Source organism: Triturus cristatus, chromosome 6, assembly GCF_964204655.1.
Source record: "Triturus cristatus chromosome 6, aTriCri1.1, whole genome shotgun sequence".
NCBI classification, from domain to species: domain Eukaryota; kingdom Metazoa; phylum Chordata; class Amphibia; order Caudata; family Salamandridae; genus Triturus; species Triturus cristatus.
The window spans coordinates 841,593,997-841,620,246 of NC_140589.1; the positions used below are offsets into that span (position 1 = coordinate 841,593,997).

A 26,250-nucleotide genomic window follows, 5' to 3' on the forward strand; every position below is an offset into this window, starting at 1 on the left:
ATGAAAGTTGACGTTCGAAATATGAAGATTCATGTCATTGAGCCAGTGTCAGACTAACCATGCGTTCTTACCTTGAATCCGTTGAGTTTCGCAGGCACGTTATGGACCAACTTCCCAGTACCCTACCTTATAACCTGTGTATTATTGATTCACTTAGGATACGTGATAGGGTTCAGGGAGGTGGGCCGGATACTAGACGTTTGATAGCGCTTGATGACTCTTTGTTGTCGACCTGCGAGGCAACAAGAACTGGTGTTCAGTATTTTATCTCTACTCTTCCTGGCATTAGTCCTTCCAGTACCCACTACTTTCCATTTGTGTAATTAAAAATATTCCTACCTGCGATCTAAAGATGTTTGGCATGGAGCCCAGGTTTTTTTGTTGTAGTGGATGGAGGTCTGTCATCTTTTTGTATGGCGTAGTTTACTTCACTATGCTCTTCTATGTTGGTTGTGCTACAACAAGAAACATCATACAATTAGGGCTAGACACATGAAAACACTAATGGTTGCTATGTGTTGCCTTCCCTATGATACTTACTAATTAGACCATATCCAAACTCTTGTATCCACCACTTAAGTTGGATGTTAACAGAAAGTAGAACAAACACACTTTCTACCAAGTCTCTGTACAAGTATTAAAACACAACTTGCACAATTAACACTAATAATGCTTTGCTTAAATCAAGAAGTATTTTGAAATAAGTGCAATGTTCTTTCAGTAATTCTGCAAATGACCAAAAGCTATTTTTTTCCAACAATTTGTCAGAGTTCTCTCACTATCGGTGCAAACTGTTAATTCTTTCTTGCGATGGGTGCCAAAAAAATTAAGTATTACACTTAGCTTTTCTCTGTTGTTGTTTTTTCCCCAGGTTCAAGTCTGAAGAAAACCAGAATACAGGATCGTCAAAGAAGACTTACCGGATCAGCTGTCAGGTAAACGTACTTGAATTCAGCATTCGGTGTCCCTGGATACCAGCTCTGATGACAACCGGAAGGCTAAGCACCTTCCAGAACTGGGTGTGGCTTTAAATAGTCTTGCCACACCCAAGATGGCTGCCACACGACACACGTACAGCGTAGCGTTGTGTGGTCAGAGGTCATTTCCTACCTGTTGCGCTCTGGAACAGTTGTGCCGGATCCGATCGGTGTTTTGAGCTTTGTAAGTGTCTTGATTTTTCCTCGATTGTGTCCCATCCTTGAATATAATATCACAAATATGTGCCACAAATAAAACATGCATAAATGTAGCATAAATGTACCAAAGCGCAAATAAGCAGAGTGCACTTAAGAGTACTAATTGAACGCACACAGAACAATGTCCATGACAAAAAATCTCCAAGTATATAGTACAAGACAAACACAGCACACATTACCATATCGCTATCTTATACAAACTGGTCATGCTGGTTGCACGGGACAGGGGTGGGTTTTTTATTGATATAACAGATTACAGGGATTAATATGAATCCCTTGATTTATTTATTCTTGGCACTGCCGTACAGTCTAGGTGAGCACAGTCTAGATGGACAATCATGACAGCCAGGTTTGTACTGGTTCTTGTTTGTTGTTTTTGGCAAATAACAGGAATTATGCCTTTGTTGGGTGGAGCTTCAGGGTAGGCACTTGATATGAAGGTCTAGATGACATGTAGGCAGTGTTTGAGGCATTGGATGTCTGAAGCAGAGACTATCAAGTAGAGTTGAATATCATCAGCATTTTGACGAATCTTGATGCTGTTATACGTGAGTGTAGCACCAAACAACTCCATGTATAGGGGAGACAGTATGGAACCCTCTTGGACTTCGCAGGAGTCATTTGTGACCAAGAGATGTCCATGTGAGCAAACTGTTGTTAGTTGAAAAGGTAGTATGAGAACAAGTGAGGGACATTGCTGGTGAAACCTATTCAAGACTCCAGGGTGTGTGTAAGGGTGTGATAATCGACTGTATCAAAAGCAGCTGAGAGGTCTATCAATATCAAAACAGGGGTCATCTTCCTCTGTGATCTACAGGATGTTGTCTACTATGTATAAAGAAGTCGTCTTCATGCTGGAGCATGATCTGAAGGCAGGCTGGTAGTCATGCAGGAGATGGTAAGCAATGATTTGGAGTTGAACATAGTCTGCTTTGTCAATGATTTTGCAGATGAATGGTAAGTGAGTGATGGGCCAGTAGTTGGCATTGTCATCAGGGTCTAGATTAGGTTTCTTTAATAGTAGAAAAACCTGGCCTGTCTTGAGAGCTTATCAGAAGATGCATTGAATGAGGGTGCAACTTATGAAGGAAGAAAGGCATTCTCAAAGTGTAATTTGAATGTTAGAGTTATTATCATTTGTTGTACGAGGACCTGAATATCAATAGTTTATTTTAAAAAGTAAGGCAAAAATATGGATATTTTGCTAGGTATGGCAAATTCATGAAATTTGTGTTTGCTGCAGACAATGTTTGTGGCAATCTCAGGAAAACAAAAGTAATAACCTCCTACCTTGACATAAAAACTGCTAAAATACTGTCCCACACATTCATCTATCAGCCCAGCCCACCAGGCACTGCCTGATTGCACTACAGTCCAGTGCGACCCTGTTTGTCACATAGTGCCCAGTGTGAAACCTCTTTTTCTTATAATGTACACAGGCCTACACTTTAAAAGCCCCTTCCTATTATAAATCTAAGCCTAAACCTAGTGTAATAACAATCCTCTCATAAAGACCGACTGACTTTAACATATGCTTTTCACAAGAAATATGCAGGCCTACTGCGTCTGTCATAATTTTTCATAATAAACAGACCAGACCTATAGCATCTGACATAACTATTCCCACTGAACCAAATGGGCCCTAAAGACCTGATCCTTGTCTTTTGGCCAGAATTAACTGAGGCTCACAGTATTGAGTACAATCTGTACAATAAAATGTTTCAGTGAAAGCACACAACTTCTTCTCAATCAAACCCTGTAAGGATGAAGATCAACAAGCTTCTTTCTCAGTAGTGCTTCTTCAAGCTCTTTTTCTGTTGATCGTGTATGGTCTGGACAGACCTAAAATAGAGATGCACATACGCTGCTTTTTGAGCGCGTTACAAACATTTAAATGGTTTGTGCTGGCAATAGCGTATCTGCAAAATGCTTTTGGATGTACTCAAAATGTGTTAGCAACAGAGCTATTAAGCTATTATGTTGTGCGTATAAGCATAATCCAAATACTAGAGGAAAATATACACTTAGGCACCAAAGAAGACTTTCTGTGATTCGGAAGGGTGAAATAGTTTGCTGCTTAGGTATGTGCTCGACTAAAATTCACATGAACACCTGGTCAGAAGCTGTACACAAGCCATGTTTTGCTAAAGTCAAAACCCATGTTATGCTAAAGTTTTGCTCAATGTTTTGCTAAATGTTATTAGAACACTAGAATGTTGAGAGCTCCATTGGAGTCAATGGAGTAGGCAACGGTAATGACTGGTGTAAGCCCAGAGCACCAACTTTCCAATGTTTGTCTTCATGTTTTTCCCTTTTTAATTTAGAACATTCTACCCATAGAGGGTGAATGATCTAACAGCCCTATAGCCCTTCAGCCTTTAGCTATACAAGCTGTTAACCCCTTCTGTGCCCATGACGAGATGGTCTCGTCATGGAGCACAGTCGCGCTGTTCCCATGACGAGACCATCTCGTCATGGGAACCACCCTTGGGGGAAGCGCTGGCGCTCCCCCCGTGATTCCGCGATCTTTTTTTTTTTGCTGGGGAGGCAGGGGAAGACCTTCCCCTGCCTCCCCCCGCCCCCCCCGCCCGTTTCATCAATGACGTCAGCGCGCGAGCCGCGCTGACGTCACCGGAGGCTTCCCCTTTGCTCTCCGAGGCGCAGGAAGCCATTTGCTTCCTGCGCGTCGGAGAGTAAAGGTCAGTTTTGGGGCTGGGGAGGGGGTGTTAGTGCATCTGTGGGGTAGGTAGGGTGGGGGCACAATGTTGGGGGGTTGGAAATGTGTGTTGGAACACTCTGCTTTGTTCCTGCGCTTGGATCGTCCAAGCGCAGGTGATTTTATGTGCAATTTCATTAAAAAAAAACGCTCGTTTTCGTTTCTTTGTCGTTTTCGAGCTTAGGGGTGCTGCTAGCGTGGGATGGGGGTGGGGGGCTAAATAAAGTAAGCATTAGGGGTTGCAAAGTGGCCAGATTGATTTTATGTGCATTCAAATACACCAGATTTATTTAGTTTTCCAGTGTAGTGCTACTTTCGTTTTCTGGTCTTCTTTTGAACAGCATTGTTGTTCCCCGGGGGCAAAATAAAGTTAGACAGAGGGATTGCAAAGTGCCCAGATTTATTTATTTTACATCTTGTGATCGGTGGGTGCTGGCAGGGGGGTGGGGGGTGAAACAAAATAAGTCAGAGGGGTTGCAAAGTGCCCTGTTTTTTTTTTTAGTATGCAAATACACCAGCATCACAGAGTTTGCCAGTGAAGTGCTACTTTAGTTTACTCGTGTAACGTTGAAGAGCATTGTTGTTCCCAGGGGGGTGAAATAAAGTGAGACAGAGGGGTTGCAAAGTGGCCAGATTGATTTTATTTGCTTCCAAGTACACCAGCATCAGAGTTTGCCAGTGAAGTGCTACTTTTGTTTACTCGTCTAACTTTGAACAGCATTGTTGTTCCCAGGGGGGGCGAAATAAAGTAAGACAGAGGGGTTGCAAAGTGGCCAGATTGATTTTATTTGCTTCCAAGTACACCAGCATCAGAGTTTGCCAGTGAAGTGCTACTTTCGTTTACTCGTCTAACTTTGAACAGCATTGTTGTTCCCAGGGGGTGCGAAATAAAGTAAGACAGAGGGGTTGCAAAGTGGCCAGATTGATTTTATTTGCATCCAAGTACACCAGCATCAGAGTTTGCCAGTGCAGTGCGACTTTCGTTTTCTCGTCTTCCTTTGAACAGCATTGTTGTTCCCAGGGGGGGGGGGCGAAATAAAGTAAGACAGAGGGGTTGTAAAGGGGCCAGATTGATTTTATTTGCATCCAAGTACACCAGCATCGGAGTTTGCCAGTGAAGTGCTTCTTTCGTTTTCTTGTCTTCCTTTGAACAGTATTGTTGTTCCCAGGGGGGGCGAAATAAAGTAAGACAGGGGGGTTGCAAAGTGGCCAGATTGATTTTATTAGCATCCAAGTACACCAGCATCAGAGTTTGCCAGTGAAGTTCTACTTTTGTTTTCTCGTCTAACTTTGAACAGCATTGTTGTACCAAGGGGGGGTGAAAGAAAGTAAGACAGAGGGGTTGCAAAGTGGCCAGATTGATTTCATTTGCATCCAAGTACACCAGCATCAGAGTTTGCCAGTGAAGTTCTACTTTCGTTTTCTCGTCTTCCTTTGAACAGTATTGTTGTTCCCAGGGGGGGCAAAATAAAGTAAGACAGAGGGGTTGCCAAGTGGCCAGATTGTTTTTATTTGCATCCAAGTACACCAGCATCAGAGTTTGCCAGTGAAGTGCTTCTTTCGTTTTCTCATCTAACTTTGAACAGCATTGTTGTTCCCAGGGGGGGCGAAATAAAGTAAGACAGAGGGGTTGCAAAGTGGCCAGATTGATTTCATTTGCATCCAAGTACACCAGCATCAGAGTTTGCCAGTGAAGTTCTACTTTCGTTTTCTCGTCTTCCTTTGAACAGCATTGTTGTTTCCAGGGTGGGAGAGTGTACTATTTCTGGAGGTACTGCAATACCTGGTCTGGTTGATGGGTGAATTGGAAAACACAATGTGCACCATGGTTCTGTGTTTATGGATGTGGTCTACCATACTTTTTATGTTTTGTAAGGATGTAAGCAATGGACAGTGAAACGGTTCCCTTCAGGGCCCGCTAGTCATGTCCATATCTTTTCCGGTGAAACCACTCGCTGATTTCTGAATAGTTAGTGAGAGATCGTTTAGGTAACCATGTTGTTTCTGCTTACATTTCACATGCTTTGCATTCCCTAGGAGTGTTTTTTTTTTTTAGGCAGCGTATTACTCTTATCAAGTGCATAATTTGAATTGAGCCACATCCAAGTGTTTATAGCGGGCACAATTAGGTTATAGCTGAAGGCAGTGCGAGTTTCTCTCAGTGGGCAAGTATGGCGTTCAGTGGGGATGTGGCACTGTGGCCGGAGCTGTTGAATTTGGAAATGGGGAACCGGGTTCAGCATTCATGACCAGTCCACCACACCACTGTACTGAGGGAGCACATTCCCATGCTACACCGTAGAAGGCCCCACTGGACCTTAGAAGGCTTGATGTCTTAGCACAAGCAGGTGTACTGTAGTGGTGTCAACTTACAAAAGAGTACAAGTAGAGGTATAAAAGTGCAATAAATGGCAGACACGCAAAACACAGGAACACACTGGGTAGGCACTTCTACGGGCATGGAGAACAGAATTTCCTATAATGTAAAGACTACCTTCACACAATAGAGAGGGTGTGAATTAAGTTTGGAAGTGTCTTTGCAGGAGGAGAACTTTGAGGTTAGTTTTGAAGGACTGGGAAGAGGGAGGGGGTGGTCCGGAGCTGAGGCTCAGTTCCAGATTCTCGCCGCGTTGCTTGTAAAGGATTGGGCCATCGATCTTTCCTTTTTGAAAGTGGGAGGGTCAAGCAATACATTTTGCGCAGTACGTGATGGTCTAGAGCATTATATGCATATGTTACAATAAAGTTTTTTTTCTTCTTTTTATTCTAGTCTAAAGCTTTTCGACGGTGGCTGTTCTGCAGTTTTGTGTAGTTGCATTGTGTTGGTAAGAAATTTTTTGTTGTTGTATTTACACCAAATGAGTAATAATATAATGTCTGAATGAATTTTTTTGTAAGTGATGTCATAATGGCGGCATATTTAGTTAGTAGTTTGAGCATGAAATTCTTTGTGATGTGTTTTGCATAGTCTTATGTGTAATTGCTTTTCTCTTTCTTTTTTAGTGGGATATTGTTGATCCATACTGTGTCTGTACAGAGTTGGTGGTGGTGAGTAGTTTAGCTGCCTCTGGCAAGTGAGTGGTATTGTTTCGGAGTATATTTGAGTTTTTGATAAAGGTGCTTTTTGTTTATTACTTATTTTACAAAGAGTTTGTTGTTGTTGACTTGTTTGACAAGTTACCTTTATTAGTAAGCAATATGGCTAGCCGTAGAATGACTGCTCAACAGGTGGTCGGTATGCTTCTTGAATCTTCCTCTGAGCATGATTATGAGACTGACAGTGCGTCTGAGGGAGAGGAGGGAGGGGAAGATTCTGGCAGTGAGTTTTCTCTCAACATGGAATCATCGGATGATGAAGGTACTCTCAGTGCAGATGAAGGTACTATTGGTGTGGATGAAGCAACTCTCAGTGCGGATGAAGTGCCTGTCTTAGAGGAGGAAACTGCTGTGCCGATGGTGCAAGAGGCATCTGGATTGCAGTCTGAGGCTGCTAGGCTTCCTACTGGAAGTGCTGGACTTTGGGCTGATCCAAACATGGTGCAGCCGGTGTTACCTGCCTTTAGCGGTGATGCAGGGTGTACAGTGAATTGTGAAATTTTTTTGCCTATACAGTTTTTTCAGTTGTTTATGGATGATGTATTTTTGGGTGAGATTGTTGAGCAGACAAATTTGCATGCTGAACAGTTTTTGAGGAACAACAGCGACAAACTTAGGTCCCAGTCTAGAGCTACCCGGTGGACTCCCACATATCTGGAAGAGATGAAGAAGTTTCTGGGTTTGACTTTATTGATGGGTGTGGTAAGGAAGCCAACCTTGGCTTCATATTGGTCTACTAGCCCCTTGTTGGCAACTGCCATATTTCCTGCAGTTATGACTCGTAATCGGTATTTACTTTTGCTACGTATGCTGCATTTTGTTGATAATTCTATGGCGTTGCCACGAGATCACCCTGACTGTGACCGTCTTTTTAAGATTCGGCCCGTTCTTGATCACTTAGTGGATCGATTTTCTGAGATCTATACTCCAGGGAAAGAAATGTCTATTGATGAGTCTTTGGTCTTGTTCAAGGGCCGTTTGGTTTTTAGGCAGCACATCCCTAGCAAGAGGGCACGCTATGGAATTAAGCTGTATATGTTGTCTGAGAGTAGGACAGGATATGTTTTTAATTTTCGTGTGTACACTGGTAGAGATTCTGCTATTGACCCCCCAGGTTGTCCGTCCACTTTTGGAGTTGCAGAGAAAATTGTGTGGGATCTTGCTAGGAGACTGTTTAACAGAGGCCACCATTTGTACCTTGATAACTTCTATACTGCTGTGCAATTATTTAAGGAATTGTATAAAGTGGACACTTTTGCATGTGGCACAATCCGCTCTAACCGTAAAGCTTATCCGAAAGAGCTTGTTTGCAAAAAACTTCAGAGAGGGCAGTGCAGTTCCTTGCGTAGTGATGAACTACTAGCTGTAAAATTTGTGGACAGGAGGGATGTGTACATGCTGACTACCATCCATGATGAGAGAACTTCACCTGTGACTGTTTGGAGTCAGGTTGCTGAAGTGCGCAAACCTGTGTGCATTCTAGACTACAATAAGCACATGGGTGGTGTTGACAGAGTAGATCAGAGGTTGGAACCTTACTCTGCTATTCGGAAGGCTTATGTTTGGTATAAGAAGTTGGCCATCCATTTCTTCGAATTAGCAATGTTCAATGCTTTTATTGTGTTCAAGGAGTGTTCTCCTGCGTCAAAGTTGACATTTTTTCAGTTTCAGCACTCTGTGATAGCTAGCCTTGTTGTTGTGGAACAGGCAAGTGTTCCTAGATTTGGAGTGGTGGAGGATGTGGTTCGATTGAAAGATCGCCACTTTCCTGATTTCATCCCTCCCACACCGGCAAAAGATTTTCCCACTAGGAGATGCAGAGTCTGTTGGCGAAGAGGTACGCACAAGGAGATTCGTATGTATTGCCCCGACTGTCCATCTAAACCTGGGCTGTGTGTCCCTGCTTGTTTTAGAGCGTACCATACTCAAAAGAATTTTTGGGAGCATTCATGAGTGGTAAAGTTAACTGATTGGTTTGTAGTCTTTGAAAAATTTTATTCTGTTTCAAGGTTGCCGTTAGTGCAATGTGTTTAGTTTCTGATTTTGTGTTTGTAGATTTGTATCTATTTGTGATTTGCTTGTGTTTCTATTTTTGTCTAAAAAAATCCTAAATGTGGTGGCAGTGTGTGTGGACTGGCACTTCTTTGGCGGTGTACGTGGAGTGGTGCTTGGCTGGCGGTGTGCATGGACTGGTGCTTGGCTGGTGGTGTGCGTGGACTGGTGCTTGGCTGGTGGTGTGCATGGACTGGTGCTTGGCTGGCGGTGTGCGTGGACTGGTGCTTGGCTGGCGGTGTGCGTGGACTGGTGCTTGGCTGGCGGTGTGCGTGGACTGGTGCTTGGCTGGCGGTGTGCGTGGACTGGTGCTTGGCTGGCGGTGTGCGTGGACTGGTGCTTGGCTGGCGGTGTGTGTGGACTGGTGCTTGGCTGGCGGTGTTGGTTGAACTGGTGCTTGGCTGGCGGTGTGCGTGGACTGGCGCTTGGCTGGTGGTGTGCCTGGACTGGCGCTTGGCTAGCGGTGTGCGTGGACTGGCGCTTGGCTAGCGGTGTGCGTGGACTGGTGTTTAGCTAGCGGTGTGCGTGGACTGGCGCTCGGCTGGCTGTGTGTGAGTAGTGACTAGCTGCTGGTCACTACACACACTGCTAGCTGAGTGCCACTCCACACAATCCATCTGCTTGTGTAGTTGCTGCGTCAGGAATGTGGGCGTGTGAAAGTGATGGGCCCTTGAATGGCGCTGTGTGCTGGTGTGAGTTTTGTTATGTGATGGGCCCGCGGCTGGCGGTGTGAATGGTTTTGTATGTCTCACGCGTATGAAAGGTGTATGAATGGCCTGTAAAGAGGTTGGTGCCTTGTCGTGGCTTTACAGCTCACGAGCTGTGAGTCAATGGTTCAGTTTCTCGCCCTTTCAATTATTAACAGTGCATTTCATTTTTGTGAAATCACTTGCTAATACAATTGTATATTCTGAACCATCACTCACCCTCGTGCCAAATCCAACCAGTATGTGTGTGTGCTTGAGGATTAGATGGCTGTGCAGTAATATTTGCCTTTCTGAAGCAGGGTGTACCTTGTCCCTTTTGTGAATTTTGTAATGTGTTGTTTTTGTGCCTGATGGTGCGAATGGTCTTGTGTGTATCACGTATGAAAGATGTGTGAATGGCCTGTAAAGCGGTTGGTGCCTTGCCGTGGCTTTACAGCTCACGAGCTGCGAGTCATTGGTTCAGTTTTTTCTCCATTGAATTATTGACAGTGCATTTCATTTTTGTGAAATCTCTTGTTAATAAAATTTAATATACTGAACCATCACTCGCCCTCGTGCCAAATCCAACCAGTATGTGTGTGCATTTGAGGAATAGGTGGCTGTGCAGGATTCTTGGTCTTTTTAGTTTCTCTGCCAAGGTGTATGTTCCATGTAAAAATAACCCACCAACTGTAGATATTGTCGTAAACCCATGGGAGTTCATGGTGATGTCTCTCTTGTGCATTACAAAAAAGTTTTTTATCCTCAATGTCCTGCAAACCTCAAAATATCTGTCACATTATCCATGCAATATTGTGCCGAAATTCTCACGTTGTAGAAACAATGTCAAAACGTTCTGGTTTTGCAAGGGGGTCAACTGTCTTTTTGGCCTGTGCTCGGCGGCCATCTAGGCAAACCTACCAAACCCATACATTTCTGAAAACTAGACACCCGGGGGCTTCCAGGGAGGTATGGCTTGCGCGGATCCCCCAACGTTTCCTTACCCAGAATCCTCTGCAAACCTCAATTTTAGCTGAAAAAAATCACTTTTTCCACACTTTTTTGTGTGGGAAAGTTGTGGCATCACCGGGCTCACTCAAATTTCCCACCTCCCAGCGTTCCCCTGGGTCTCCCAGTAAAAATGGTGCCTCACTTGTGTGGGAGGCCCAAGTACCCGCGACAGGCAAGGGCCCCAAACGTAGTGATGCGACATCAACATTGCCTATCTCAAAACCACCTGGTTTTGCAAGGGGGGTCTCTTGGCTTTTTGGCCCGGGGCACGGCGTCCATCTAGGGAAACCTACCAAACCCATACATTTCTGAAAACTAGACACCCGGGGGCTTCCAGGGAGGTATGGCTTGCGCGGATCCCCCAACGTTTCCTTACCCAGAATCCCCTGCAAACCTCAATTTTAGCTGAAAAAATCACTTTTTTCACACTTTTTTGTGCGGGAAAGTTGTGGCATCACCGGGCTCACTCAAATTTCACACCTCCCAGCGTTCCCCTGGGTCTCCCGGTAAACATTTTGCCTCACTTGTGTGGGAGGCCCAACTACCCGCGACAGGCAAGGGCCCCAAACGTAGTGAGGCGACATCAACATTGCCTTTCTCAAAACCACCTGGTTTTGCAAGGGGGGTCTCTTCGCTTTTTGGCCCGGGGCACGGCGGCCATCTAGGGAAACCTACCAAACCCATACATTTCTGAAAACTAGACACCCGGCGGCTTCCAGGGAGGTATGGCTTGCGCGGATCCCCCAACGTTTCCTTACCCAGAATCCCCTGCAAACCTCAATTTTAGCTGAAAAAATCACTTTTTTCACACTTTTTTGTGTGGGAAAGTTGTGGCATCACCGGGCTCACTCAAATTTCACACCTCCCAGCATTCCCCTGGGTCTCCCGGTAAAAATGGTGCCTCACTTGTGTGGGAGGCCCAAGTACCCGTGACAGGCAAGGGCCCCAAACGTAGTGAGGCGACATCAACATTGCCTATCTCAAAACCACCTGGTTTTGCAAGGGGGGTCTCTTGGCTTTTTGGCCCGGGGCACGGCGGCCATCTAGGGAAACCTACCAAACCCATACATTTCTGAAAACTAGACACCCGGGGGCTTCCAGGGAGGTATGGCTTGCGCGGATCCCCCAACGTTTCCTTACCCAGAATCCCCTGCAAACCTCAATTTTAGCTGAAAAAATCACTTTTTTCACACTTTTTTGTGTGGGAAAGTTGTGGCATCACCGGGCTCACTCAAATTTCACACCTCCCAGCGTTCCCCTGGGTCTCCCGGTAAAAATGGTGCCTCACTTGTGTGGGAGGCCCAAGTACCCGCGGCAGGCAAGGGCCCCAAACGTCGTGAGGCAACACCAACATTGCCTATCTCAAAACCACCTGGTTTTGCAAGGGGGGTCTCTTGGCTTTTTGGCCCGGGGCACGGCGGCCATCTAGGGAAACCTACCAAACCCATACATTTCTGAAAACTAGACACCCGGGGGCTTCCAGGGAGGTATGGCTTGCGCGGATCCCCCAAAGTTTCCTTACCCAGAATCCCCTGCAAACCTCAATTTTAGCTGAAAAAATCACTTTTTTCACACTTTTTTGTGTGGGAAAGTTGTGGCATCACCGGGCTCACTCAAATTTCACACCTCCCAGCGTTCCCCTGGGTCTCCCGGTAAAAATGGTGCCTCACTTATGTGGGAGGCCCAAGTACCCGCGACAGGCAAGGGCCCCAAACGTAGTGAGGCGACATCAACATTGCCTATCTCAAAACCACCTGGTTTTGCAAGGGGGGTCTCTTGGCTTTTTGGCCCGTGGCACGGCGGCCATCTAGGCAAACCTACCAAACCCATACATTTCTGAAAACTAGACACCCGGGGGCTTCCAGGGAGGTATGGCTTGCGTGGATCCCCCAACGTTTCCTTACCCAGAATCCCCTGCAAACCTCAATTTTAGCTGAAAAAATCACTTTTTTCACACTTTTTTGTGTGGGAAAGTTGTGGCATCACCGGGCTCACTCAAATTTCACACCTCCCAGCGTTCCCCTGGGTCTCCTGGTAAAAATGGTGCCTCACTTGTGTGGGAGGCCCAAGTACCCGCGACAGGCAAGGGCCCCAAACGTAGTGAGGCGACATCAACATTGCCAATCTCAAAACCACCTGGTTTTGCAAGGGGGGTCTCTTGGCTTTTTGGCCCGGGGCACGGCGGCCATCTAGGGAAACCTACCAAACCAATACATTTCTGAAAACTATACACCCGGGGGCTTCCAGGGAGGTATGGCTTGCGCGGATCCCCCAACGTTTCCTTACCCAGAATCCCCTGCAAACCTCAATTTTAGCTCAAAAAATCACTTTTTTCACACTTTTTGGTGTGGGAAAGTTGTGGCATCACCGGGCTCACTCAAATGTCACACCTCCCAGCGTTTCCCTGGGTCTCCCGGTAAAAATGGTGCCTCACTTGTGTGGGAGGCCCAAGTACCCGCGACAGGCAAGGGCCCCAAACGTAGGGAGGCGACATCAACATTGCCTATCTCAAAACCACCTGGTTTTGCAAGGGAGGTCTCTTTGCTTTTTGGCCCGGGGCACGGCGGCCATCTAGGGAAACCTACCAAACCCATACATTTCTGAAAACTAGACACCTGGGGGCTTCCAGGGAGGTATGGCTTGCACGGATCCCCCAACGTTTCCTTACCCAGAATCCCCTGCAAACCTCAATTTTAGCTGAAAAAATCACTTTTTTCACACTTTTTTGTGTGGGAAAGTTGTGGCATCACCGGGCTCACTCAAATTTCACACCTCCCAGCGTTCCCCTGGGTCTCCCGGTAAAAATGGTGCCTCACTTGTGTGGGAGGCCCAAGTACCCGCGACAGGCAAAGGCCCCAAACGTAGTGAGGCGACATCAACATTGCCCATCTCAAATGTCGCATCACTACGTTTGGGGCCCTTGCCTGTCGCGGGTACTTGGGCCTCCCACACAAGTGAGGCACCATTTTTACCGGGAGACCCAGGGGAATGCTGGGAGGTGTGAAATTTGAGTGAGCCCGGTGATGCCACAACTTTCCCACACAAAAAAGTGTGAAAAAAGTGATTTTGTTTAGCTAAAATTGAGGTTTGCAGGGGATTCTGGGTAAGGAAACCTTGGGGGATCCGCGCAAGCCATACCTCCCTGGAAGCCCCCGGGTGTCTAGTTTTCAGAAATGTATGGGTTTGGTAGGTTTGCCTAGATGGCCGCCGTGCCCCGGGCCAAAAAGCCAAGAGACCCCCCTTGCAAAACCAGGTGGTTTTGAGATAGGCAATGTTGATATCGCCTCACTACGTTTGGGGCCCTTGCCTGTCGCGGGTACTTGGGCCTCCCACACAAGTGAGGCACCATTTTTACAGTGAGACCCAGGGGAACGCTGGGAGGTGTGAAATTTGAGTGAGCCCGGTGATGCCACAACTTTCCCACACAAAAAAGTGTGAAAAAAGTGATTTTTTCAGCTAAAATTGAGGTTTGCAGGGGATTCTGGGTAAGGAAACGTTGGGGGATCCGTGCAAGCCATACCTCCCTGGAAGCCCCCGGGTGTCTAGTTTTCAGAAATGTATGGGTTTGGTAGGTTTGCCTAGATGGCCGCCGTGCCCCGGGCCAAAAAGCCAAGAGACCCCCCTTGCAAAACCAGGTGGTTTTGAGATAGGCAATGTTGATGTCGCCTCACTACGTTTGGGGCCCTTGCCTGTCGCGGGTACTTGGGCCTCCCACACAAGTGAGGCACCATTTTTACCGGGAGACCCAGGGGAACGCTGGGAGGTGTGAAATTTGAGTGAGCCCGGTGATGCCACAACTTTCCCACACAAAAAAGTGTGAAAAAAGTGATTTTTTTAGCTAAAATTGAGGTTTGCAGGGGATTCTGGGTAAGGAAACGTTGGGGGATCCGCGCAAGCCATACCTCCCTGGAAGCCCCCGGGTGTCTAGTTTTCAGAAATGTATGGGTTTGGTAGGTTTGCCTAGATGGCCGCCGTGCCCCGGGCCAAAAAGCCAAGAGACCCCCCTTGCAAAACCAGGTGGTTTTGAGATAGGCAATGTTGATGTCGCCTCACTACGTTTGGGGCCCTTGCCTGTCGCGGGTACTTGGGCCTCCTACACAAGTGAGGCACCATTTTTACCGGGAGACCCAGGGGAACACTGGGGGGTGTGAAATTTGAGTGAGCCCGGTGATGCCACAACTTTCCCACACAAAAAAGTGTGAAAAAAGTGATTTTTTCAGCTAAAATTGAGGTTTGCAGGGGATTCTGGGTAAGGAAACGTTGGGGGATCCGCGCAAGCCATACCTCCCTGGAAGCCCCCGGGTGTCTAGTTTTCAGAAATGTATGGGTTTGGTAGGTTTGCCTAGATGGCCGCCCCCCTCACCAAAATGGAAGATCTTCACTTAGGGTGATTCCAGTGGTTACAGCGGTATTCATTTACCATTCATTTACTATTAAAATATAGTATTTATTTAGTATGCATGAAGACTATGTAGTATGCCCACAAGCCGAAATATGCAAATGAGGGAATACTAGTTCTACTCAACTACCCTTCAAATACACGATAAACACTTCAATTGATTGCTAAAAGAAGACTAGTAGTATTCTAGAAGAATAGAATTTGAAGCTTAGTAGTATTCTAGAAGAATAGTATTTGAAGCTTAGTAGTATTCTAGAAGAATAGTATTTGAAGCTTAGTAGTATTCGGTTAGTGTTTATTTGCAGCTCTTGTGCTATTTCAAGAGCAAAATGAAGGCTAGTCTCATTGATTGTGACCACTGTTTGAAGACTAGTGGTATTCTTTGTGAGCAATATCTGAAGATTAATGGCAATGACTGTCAAGGGTTAAGTAAGACTATAGCAGAATTCAAATAGAAATGTTAATTGAACACAAGTCGCATTAATTCTGATTAATTTATAGCAATTTTATTCATTTGGTTGCTTGCACAAGGCTTCTTTCAATGATGGTTTTTAGACTAAATTTTATGAATTAAATATCTTGGGAGTCAATGATTCTAATACGCTTGTTACAAACTCATTAGTCATGCATTTAGTAAGCATTTTATAATTGTGGTATGTGAGAAGACCGGAGCAAGAGATCGTAGGAGAAGCACAAAGCAAAGGAGCCAACCCAGACATACACAGGATTGTACCAGGAGACCCCTCCTCCTGCAAGGAAAGAGCCAGTTGAATTGTCGAGAACATGACTGAATTCCCACTTGGTCCATGACAAGACAGGATCACCACCGTTTGTTTTCAGGTTACCCAAAATGAGCAATTGTGCAAAATTCAATTAGATGTCAGATAAAAAAAGTAATTGTTCTAATTCCTCCTGTGTTGATTGTCCACCAGACTCCATTAATGTTAGAACTTATAAAACCAATTCACTAAACACGTTTGTACAAGGCGTTTATGGCATTGACTTGTAAATTCTTTTAAAGGAAATGCAGTTGGACACAAAAATGTGTGATATGACATTTCAATGATATTTGCCTATGGAAGAGCTATTGGCTTTGCCAATGTGTTTTAGCCATGTTGTGCACTAGCTAGTGGTGTGGAGTGTTGCAGTGTGGAATTGCGAATATTGGAATAGAGTGTTGAAAAATGGAGTGGCAGATAGTGTCATGTATTGGAGTGACAGAGTGGAGTTGCGTAGAGTGGCGTGCAGTGGAGTGGCATAGAGCAGAGTTACTAATCTGTTGCAGCATAGTGGAAGTCCTTTTGTGAAGGTTGATGGGTCATCTTTCTGTAGCCTATTGCTGTATTTGAGTTTTAAAGTAGTGCTTATGGAGTAAAACCTTTGCTAAGCCAGTGTCAACAACAATAAAAATGCCAAAATAATAAATGCAAAAATAGGTCACAAAATGTGCTGCATTCGCCTACAAAATTTGCCTTTTCTTACCACATAATTTAGTCAACTATACCCCATAATTTGGTCTTCTTCAGCTGCATAATTCCAGTGGCCCCTACATAGATTGACAATTTCCTGAGATAATGTAAATACAGTTGCATGTTGATTCTCAAATATTTACCAGCAGCAGCGAATAAGAAGAAAAATGTTTAGTGGTGAGTAGTGTTACTAGGATGTGTTGTGAGTGGGTGATGGTATAGTGAGCAAGAAGCACAATGGCTTTGAGTAGGGTCTGGCAAAACTGAGAGGGATATTGAGTGGTTTTGTTAATGACTGAAGATTAGTACTTCAACGAGCCTACAATGCAGTAGGCGTTTCTTCTTATTTTGTTTTTTAAGGGTCTGCATTTGGTAAACAGAAACTTATTTCCGAGATAGGCAGGTGAGGAGTACAATGGGAAAGTGCGAGATAATTAGGTGTTTTGGGTTATGTGGTCAAAGTTGCTGCTACTCACTTGGTTTTAAAATATGAGTTTCACTTACCTTTTTAGCAACCATTCTTACCTTGAAATGTTCTTATTTTTCCGACCAGTAGCAGGGCAATCTGATGAATAGCTGTAATAATTGACGAGGAGATATAAGTGATTTACTAATGTACAAAAGTATTTTGTAAATAGGCACATAACATTGTGAATTCAACTTCTTAAGCATAAACTGAGACAGAATGTGTGGTTGAGTTTCACTAACCATACACCATATTATGGCATATTGAGTGGTGAATATCATAAATTTATTACACAGTCACCACAGTTTAGTTCTGGTTTGGCCAGAGAAGGCATTTTTTCCTTTAATAGCCTTGGTACCATTTCATTAAAAACATTTTTTTTATAAAAACAAATCACTTTGGCTTCATCATGGAAAGTTATGCAAAATTATACCAAAATTGATCAGCAAAATGTTAGAACTTTATAGAGAAAACCTGCTTTTGGTTATTTGGTGTAAATCTGTTCAGCCACTGTTGAGAAATTAGCATCAAAATGGAGATCATGATGAGCTGGTCTCTTGTCTTCGTGGACTAATGCATCCACTGTAGGAGTCTATTCATGACCTCACAGCAACGAGTTCAAATCCCAATCCATTCAGCCTTTTATCCTGAGGTTGATAAAATGAGTACCATTGAGTTGGGTAACAACAAACATCTATTAATGAGCAACAAGATTCCTTTTCGCTGAACGTGTGCATTACAAATGTACATGTTATGTTAGGGTAAACACCAGTTAAAACTTAAAAATAAATGAACCATTGGTGCCAAATAATCTGCAATTGGCCCATTCAAAGTGAAAGGGTGGAGCCTGATTGGCTGCCCACAAAATTGAGAATGTTGGGTCAGCCATCTCAATCCTCTAGTCCTGAAGGGGGAAAGACAACATGAAAGACCACATAGGGGTCAGGATAGGCATGCCTTGCCTTTGAGACACCCCACTTTAATTCCCAACAGGTAAAAACAGAAAAGAAGAAGATTGGGCCGCAGGTACCCCGGTATCAGTGCCTGGTACTAGGGTAGCCAGCACAGTAGCCACTGTGGTACCAATAAAACATTGAAATATAAAATACAAAACCTACGGCCAATCACCACTTTGCACATGTGAAAGACAGGCACCATCATATCATGGAAGCCAACAACAGGACAGGAATTCCTACCATTATACCCAACCCAGCATTTTACCAGAGGTAGCCAACATATCATGCGTGCTCACATATGGCCAAGAATGACCCTTTTTGTGACTTGGACAAAGTTTTCCAAAGGTTGGGTATCATGCAATGGTTGCCAAGGAAAAACCATTATGTGAGGGTCAGCATATCACCAGTGTTGGCAATGGGAGCAAGACTACTTCCTCAGGCACTCACAGAGCCTTAAACGTTTTTGTAGCTTACCTTTTACAGCTGTCACGACGCCAAATGGTGCTCCAGGCTGCCTTCCTTTTCCCCTCATGTAGACAGCAGCAGTTCCCTGATTAGTACTCCTGGGAGAAGTGGACGTGAGTCCTTTTGGTAGACTGCAGGAGACAACTGGGAGAGAATGACACGGCCTGGGGGAGGGTTTGAAACAGGAGAGCATGAGAGCAGCAAGCAAGAGCGGGAGTGCATTGATAACTGGACACTGCAGTGGTGAGAGACCTTGTTATGTGAAAACTGTAGGTGTGCATGAAATCATGAGTGACTCCTCACCCGTGTAAACATTTACAATTTTTCTGATAGGAACATCAGGAAGAATGAAGTAAATGAGAATGCTAGCAACTGAGGGACAGTATGAGTTAGCATACACAAATCTTTTATTGGTCCATCTATTTAAACTCAATTATATTTGGTGTTAGAATTTCCTATGTAGAAGCCTCTACTCCAGTGGTGGCGACTTTCAATAGAAAGTGGTAGGGCAGCAGATATTTAAAAAAAGAAAAAAGGACTTACCTGCCGCTGTCCAGCTTCTTCCACGAGCGCAGTCCAGCTCCTAGACTGCACACCCAATCTTGAAGCTGCTCTCATGGTATTACCCAGCATGACAGCATCACCAGGATTGGCCTGAGCGGACTGGTTTAAAATGCTCACTAAGGCATATGAGTCTGTGGCTTTTCTCTACCTGGAAATACAACACAGCTGGGTTAGAGAAATGTAAGTGTGCATGTTGGTTTGGCCGTCCTAGGTTGGCCGGCCAACCCAACAAGTGAACTAACAGTGCCCACCACTCCTCCTCCCTGCTATTGTCCCTAGACTATGGCCCTGCCATAGACTCAGGCCACTTGACCTAGACAAGGAAAAATAAAATGATAAATTGTTTTATTATATTATTTTTCATCTGCTGGCTTTTAGCGGGGGGGGGGCACTCCTTTGCCACTACATAAGAGCCGTTGCTGCTCTATTCTCTACCCGCCCAACCCCACCACCTTCAAACCTTACCAGGAGAAAAGACAGAGGCGAAGATTAGGTAGTGTTTGAGAGATAGAGAAAGCTTGGAAGACTGGGAGCCTGGGTGTTCCCATCAGGTTTCTTTGGCCTTGAATATTTATGTAGTTGTGCCTCTATATATGATCTAACTTTAGGGTAAGAGCAAAATAAATCTGGTGGCATAGGATGTAAGTGGAGGAGGGATAGAAAGTGGGAGAGAGAAGAACTATAAAAACAGTGGTCTAGATGGATGTTTCTTTGGGCATGCAGAGCAGGTGGTTACGAGCAATTTAGTACTGTGAATATGAGTGACACTTTCCCGCGAGCAAAATCAAGCAATGAAGATAAGCGAAATCCCCTTTAAAAAGAATCCTCCTAAGTAGTCTGCTTCGTGTCATGAGCCATCCAAGCACACTCTGTCAGTGACCCACTCGGTGCCACTGCACAGACAGGGCAGGCAGAGAAAGAGGGTAGTCATGAAAACATAGGTTTTAATAGGTGACTAAGACCAAACAGCTCATCCTATCATCGCAACTTTCCTGCATAAGTACCTCAAGCAAAACTTGATATTCAGCTATTAAGTGATGTGCCCAGAATCACAGGATGGGGATCCAATGCTAGGACTCGAACCCGTGGCCAAAGGTTTAAAGTCTGCAGGTGTGATTGCAAGGCCATACCAATGGCTAGGTATGGCGATACAAATCCCCACATTCAATCGCTACCACACATGCTTTTTATTAATAGATCATGTCATTCATCTGAGCCTGAAGCGCCGATGTTACCAGGAGATCTCAGACACACTGCCTCAATTGGAAGTCTCACATTCAATGCCCTGCAGCGTCCCAAAAGCCCACAAATTATGGGATCTAAAATAGCTGCCAAGGTTTCGGATTGCTTATGCGAGGCATTTTCTGATTCAGTGTGATTACGAGTGACATTACAATAAGTATGAGTGGCATTTCTCATGAGCAAAATTAAGCAATAAAGATGAGGGAAACATAGAAATTTCGGAAATTACAGCCATTTAAGCAACGAGAAACTCTAAGACCATCTTAAAACTTTTGCAAAGCACCAGAAATGGAAGAGCTTGACATCAGGGTTTTTAGTGGGATGAAAAAAGTGGGAGTCTCTAAAAGGGGCATGCATGTAATTAAGCGTATGGCTTAAACACAAACCACATTTCTCCAATGGCAGCACCTTGCAGGAAGATTTACTAGTAAAACAATGTTATTGCCATCTTATATCACAGTCCACAACTGGGGAAGAAATGTGCATGGGACAATCACAACAAAATGCCCAGTCTTCAAAAAAATGCTTACAAATTCCTGTAGTGTTTCAGTGATAAAAAAAAAAAGGTCCCCCCTTAACTTATTGCCTGAAACTCTTCCTATCAAAATGAGAGAATGAATGAAAATGTAAAGTTTACGGGGGCTTGAAAGACACTGCTATGTACCATTTGACTCAACTGGGACACTTCTGTATACCACTAGAAGGAGTTTAAAAAACGTGAAGAACTATCCATGGTAAAGTGTCGAAAATCAACACGTTGTTTATGTCTGCTTTCATTCTCTCGAAATAGTAATTTAAATAAACAATTGTCAAGCTTCGGACTGAGAGTGCAGCAGCCAACTCATACTAGAATGGGTAGATAGAATGGGTTTTGACACTCAGTCTAGCGACTGTTAAATGCTGGCGTATTGGGTGAGCCCACTAGATCTTTTCAACTATCATTCCGATTTTTCTTCCTCCCACCATGGCCTACAACATGGGGTAACCCACATCACCCACTGGCATCCAAGCAGTGGCAATGGCATCATTTTAAGTGATCACACGTGAACATTAGCAGTGTGCTTCATTGCGAGGGCTTGTGGACAAATAAGTTATAATTGCCAATGTGTTGTGTGTATAGATTATGCCTTCAGATAACTAATTCAAAACCAATATTACATATTCTGTGTGCCAAACTTCTTTTCCAATGATACTTTCAAACTAAAAATTATTTTTATATCCAAGCAAGCCTCATTATAGGAAGAACCCATGCTGCTCGATTAAAATCACAAAGATTTATTTATATGTTTTAATGCAAACATACTGTCACCGTGTTCAGACAATAGCATTTTTTTGCTGCATAGGTTTAAAAAAAAATTATATTTTATATATCCGCAGCACTGGATTGCTAAGGTAAAACATATTGGCTTTGCCTAACCGTCATCGGTACGGTAATCTTTCTCCTTTGGGCAAAAAGTGAAGGATTACTCATACTGCACCTGGTGACAGCTCTCGACATTCTGCCTGTGGGTTCTCTCGTGTGGAAGGCGCAACTCTCTACTCTGCGCTGCAAATGGTCTCAAAGGGGGCCTTTAGATCTCTTAAAGTGAGCTGCCACCCTTATGTACACGAGCTGTACTGAACCGCTAGTTCCTAGCTTTCATCGCACCCACAGCTAGCATACTTCAGTAAGCAGAGCGGTCTGTTTCTGGCGCGGTTGGGAAGAGGTCTAGCCCCACACCTTGTAAGAAATTATGCATTCCGGAAAAGGTGTCCTGAGTGTCTGACAAACTTAACGTCTCTTATTTGGGTTTTACTTGACAGTATGTGTGGTCTGTGGGAAGCTTGTATGCGGGATTGAGGGCAGGGCTCCCTCTGGTTCCTAAAGGGAGTGGGGGCAGTGACAATTGCTAACCTTTAAGTGGAGGACTGCAGGGTGGGATCCTAACCTGGCCGCTCTATACGTAGACAGTGCTAGTCAGTGGCGTAACGAAACTTGAGGGGGCCCCCCTGCAAAGCACATAGAGGGGGCCCCCCTCCCCCGGCGGCGCGGCCCACCATCTACCACTTTGCCCTACCACCCAGAAACCTAGCATATTTTGATTTGAAACATCCAACATTTAAATGAAATGCCTCTATATTGTCTTTCTCTAAGTTCTAATGAGAAAGTGGGAAACACTTTTAACATACAAGCTATGCCATTTGTAACAATACTGTCAAAAGCAGATTATTTAACTGAGGCAGCAATCAGAACAATGCCAAGAAGTGATCCTATTGTCTCAGGAACTGCCTCTGGCTGAAGAACAAAGAACAACTATAAAGGGTCTGAAATAGAATTGACAATACCTTGAAACTTTGAAAGACCAACCCACACCTGCAATTCCATAAAAACTCGACTGACAATGTACATGAGAAGTACACAAGCTATAACTCAGTATCCTGCGAAAGTCAAGAGAAATAGACTGGTGAATTATCTGCATGCCACACACTAGGGACTGTCAAGGGTTGTGCATGATAACGTGAACTGAAGAAGAAATTTCAATCATAATGTCTTTATTAGTAAGCACTGCAAAACAGGCAGGCAAACAAGGCTGAGGAAACTGTTTGGATGCTTCAGAACATTGATGCAGATGTTTATCTGTTTTAATTTATCATTTCTGTAGTGTAAACAATGCTAAATACAAGATTTAAGGTACACGTATTACAGACAAGTGCAAGCAACACCATAAATAACACTGTCTGTAGGATAAAAACAAACCATATCAGCAAGTACCTAATGACAATCTATACTAACTGTAGTTGTAAAGCAAAATAAAAAGTGCAAATACTTTCAAAGTGCAAAATAAAGCAATCACCAGTCCAGCAATATACAAAAATCAAGCATGTTTTGTAAAACAATCCAACTTTCTTCTTGCATCAAGGTGAAAATACTTTCAAAGTGCATGGTAAAAACAAGTCCAGCAGCTTCCCTCACAAGGATTGACCTGAACCACCTGACTGGGCCACTTGCTTATATCCTTTCAAAACATAGGCAGTATGGTTTAAAAAGACCACGGGCATATTATCAAGGACGGCATTAAAATTATCGCTGCTTTAACTGCAGGAAACTGCCACTAAAAGCGGCGATAATGGGCTTGATAATGTGCCTCAGAGAATTCCAATAGAAGCCCATGTTCTGGTGTGAACATGGGCTTCTATTGGAATTCTCTGCGGCATATTATCAAGCCCATTATCGCTGCTTTAGCGGCAGTTTCCTGCCTCGGCGATCATTTTATCGCCGTCCTTGATAATATGCCCCAAGGGGCATATCAGCAACGGCTGGTGATAATTATCGCTAAGCGCGCTTAGCACGAGGATAATTATCGCCGGCTATCGCTGGATTTTGTTGCGGAGATAGCGTGCTATCAGCAACTCTTATCTCCAAAGCGATAAAAATCCAAGCGATAGCTGCAAAATGTGCGATTATTGCTGGAAATCCAGCGATAATCGCACAGCGATAGGTGATGCCTTGTTCATAGAGGAGGGTGTGCTTATGCCCAAAATCCACCTACCATAGGTTTATATGGCTTAGTAAGAATAATAGCAGGCGTAAAGTAACCTGCGATAAGCGTGGTTAGCGCTACTTTTCTCGTCGCTAGGAAGGTTAGCGACGAGATTGTTGATAGGAGATAGGTCAGTTAGCGCCCTTTCCCATGTTTATTATACTCGGGTACGCCCACTTTGCATATCATCGGCGTTACTATGATAGTCATTAAGGAAACCGGCGAAGAGGCATAGGAACACGCGTTAGCGTGTCCTTGCTGATGGTGCGATAAAATTATCGCCGATTTACGCCCGAAAAACGGACGCTAAAGCGGCGATAATTTTATCGCTTCGCCTTGATGATATGCCCCCAAATTTGTAAACACACAGTCGCTGTACACATTTGGTTTTCCAATTCACCCATCAAGCAGGTATTTCAGTACCTCCAGGCAAGGTGCACTTTTCCACACAGGGAAAACAATGTTGTTCAAAGAGAGAGGAGAAAACGAAAGTATCACTTCACTGGCAAACACTGTAAAGTGGCGCTAATGTGTTTAGGTGTAAATAAATCAATCTGACCACCTTGCAACCACTCTGTCTTGCTTTAATTACTTATTTATTTTTCACATTTGGAATGTTTTATTTCTCTCCACCCGGAGGCTGCTTGTGTCAGAAAAAGACAACGTTTCCAACAAAAATGTTTTTCTTTTTTGGATCCATTTCACAGGGGAGCAAATAAACGAAAGGAGGAAGGAGAGGGTAATACCCGTTTCTTAAAGTCTCGGTTTTCAATAACTGAGGAGCGAGACAGAAAGAGAGGGAAGACTAGGCCGTCACCGTGGCGTGCGTGCAACAGTTTAATTTATGGGGACTTGGGGATGCCGTGGGCGCAGGAGCACCTTTTTATTTTCGAAAACTGAGGCTTGCTTGCAGGCGCAGCCATCTCGCTCCGCTGGAGCGTGGGGGCCCCCGCACCGCAGGGGCTGCGGGGGCCTGTGTTACGCCCCTGGTGCTAGTGCATGGACTTCCGATGTCCTACCTCTGCCAAAGCTTCCCGCGAAATGTAGGCCCCAGGCGGCTCCATTGCCCTAAGCTCCAGGCAGCTCCATTGCCCCCGGCGGCTGGGAAGAGTGAGCCATGTCGTGAGGCATCCTGGGAATTACGTAACCACGCAATCGCCACGTTCCCGCACTTCGAACACCGACGTTGGGGAATAATAACAGACACAAAAGAAGGACGGATAAATAGTTCGCGAATCAGACTGACACCACTTGACAGCAAGGCAGCCTAGAAACCGCAGGAAAGGTGTTAGACCCTGACTGGGAAGGGGGCATTCTCTCGGGGCGCTGTCACAAGATGCTGTTATGGACTAAGTACTAGGGACTTGAACTACAGGCAACTTGGGGTAATGATGACGTGATGCATGTTTAAATTTGGACTGTCTGTTTTTTAAGTTAATATGCGAATAAAGTGAAGCTGCGGTCGTTTTGCACCACCAAAAGCAGTGGACACTCGCTCATCTGGGATGGGTTATCTCTGTCGATTTAATACTTCTGAATAAAATCTTTCCACTTACCTGATAAAGGAAATGCAATCCCTTCTGCGCCCTTTACTAACACTAAAGTCGAAAAGACGTGAGCTCCATAGTTGTCACATTTCTCCGATGAGTCGAAGAACGTCAGGATGAATCGATTAACATTTTTCCTTCTCTAAAGGAAACAAAACAATACCCGGCTAACTATGCACCACATACAGTACTTCTTTGGACAGCTTTGTCATGCTCAGCGTTTTATATGTGAGAAAAACATTGATTGCACAAGAACAATATGTTTGAAATTGTTGTGCAGGATTTAATGACGAGCGTTTTTCTTTCAGGCGTGCACGGGCGTGTGCAAAGAAGCGAACTTGCCTACGGTCTCATGCTATTAACTCTCACATAATTAAAGGGACCGCGTTCAGATGCGGATACATGTTGGCTGCTTTGGGATTCTCACTGAGCTATTTAAGTAGATAGGAACAATTAGTTACAAGCAACTGAAGTGGTGCCTGGAAATATTTTCGATGAACTTGTTTGACAACTTGTAAAAGATTAGATTATTTCCAATTGACAAAACTTGTTTCATGCTCAGAATATAATATTTTTACATACTATTTTATACTAATTGTTGCACGTTATACTCACTGTCAAAACAACTGTTTAGTTTGCCTAAGATTTTAAGCAGTCAGACTTCTTCTTTGATCTCCGGTCTTGTCTTCTTTTTGACTTCATTCTTTCTCTCTCTCTCTCTCACCCTCGGTCTCTTATGTCATACCCTTGAAGTGATGTTAGGAACAACACGAACCCAAGGCTGCAGAAATAATAAAACAATACGTTGTCATTTAACATAGCTTTGAAGCTCCCATCTTATGATGATACAATTTACTCGGCTAC

The 26,250-nt window shown here is 44.4% G+C and overlaps 2 long non-coding RNA genes across 2 annotated transcripts; both read right to left on the minus strand.

Moving 5' to 3' along the window:
* Positions 1 to 354: 354 nt before the first annotated feature.
* Positions 355 to 17,197, minus strand: LOC146817956 (uncharacterized). The gene is made up of 3 exons (XR_014962603.1): positions 17,151 to 17,197; positions 1,111 to 1,197; positions 355 to 455 (listed from the first exon to the last, which is right to left on the minus strand). It is a non-coding gene; the product is annotated as an uncharacterized LOC146817956 (long non-coding RNA).
* A 195-nt stretch (positions 17,198 to 17,392) lies between these two features.
* LOC146817957 (uncharacterized) lies at positions 17,393 to 25,003 on the minus strand. The gene is made up of 4 exons (XR_014962602.1): positions 24,859 to 25,003; positions 19,056 to 19,224; positions 18,522 to 18,676; positions 17,393 to 17,738 (listed from the first exon to the last, which is right to left on the minus strand). It is a non-coding gene; the product is annotated as an uncharacterized LOC146817957 (long non-coding RNA).
* Between the last annotated feature and the right edge of the window lie 1,247 nt (positions 25,004 to 26,250).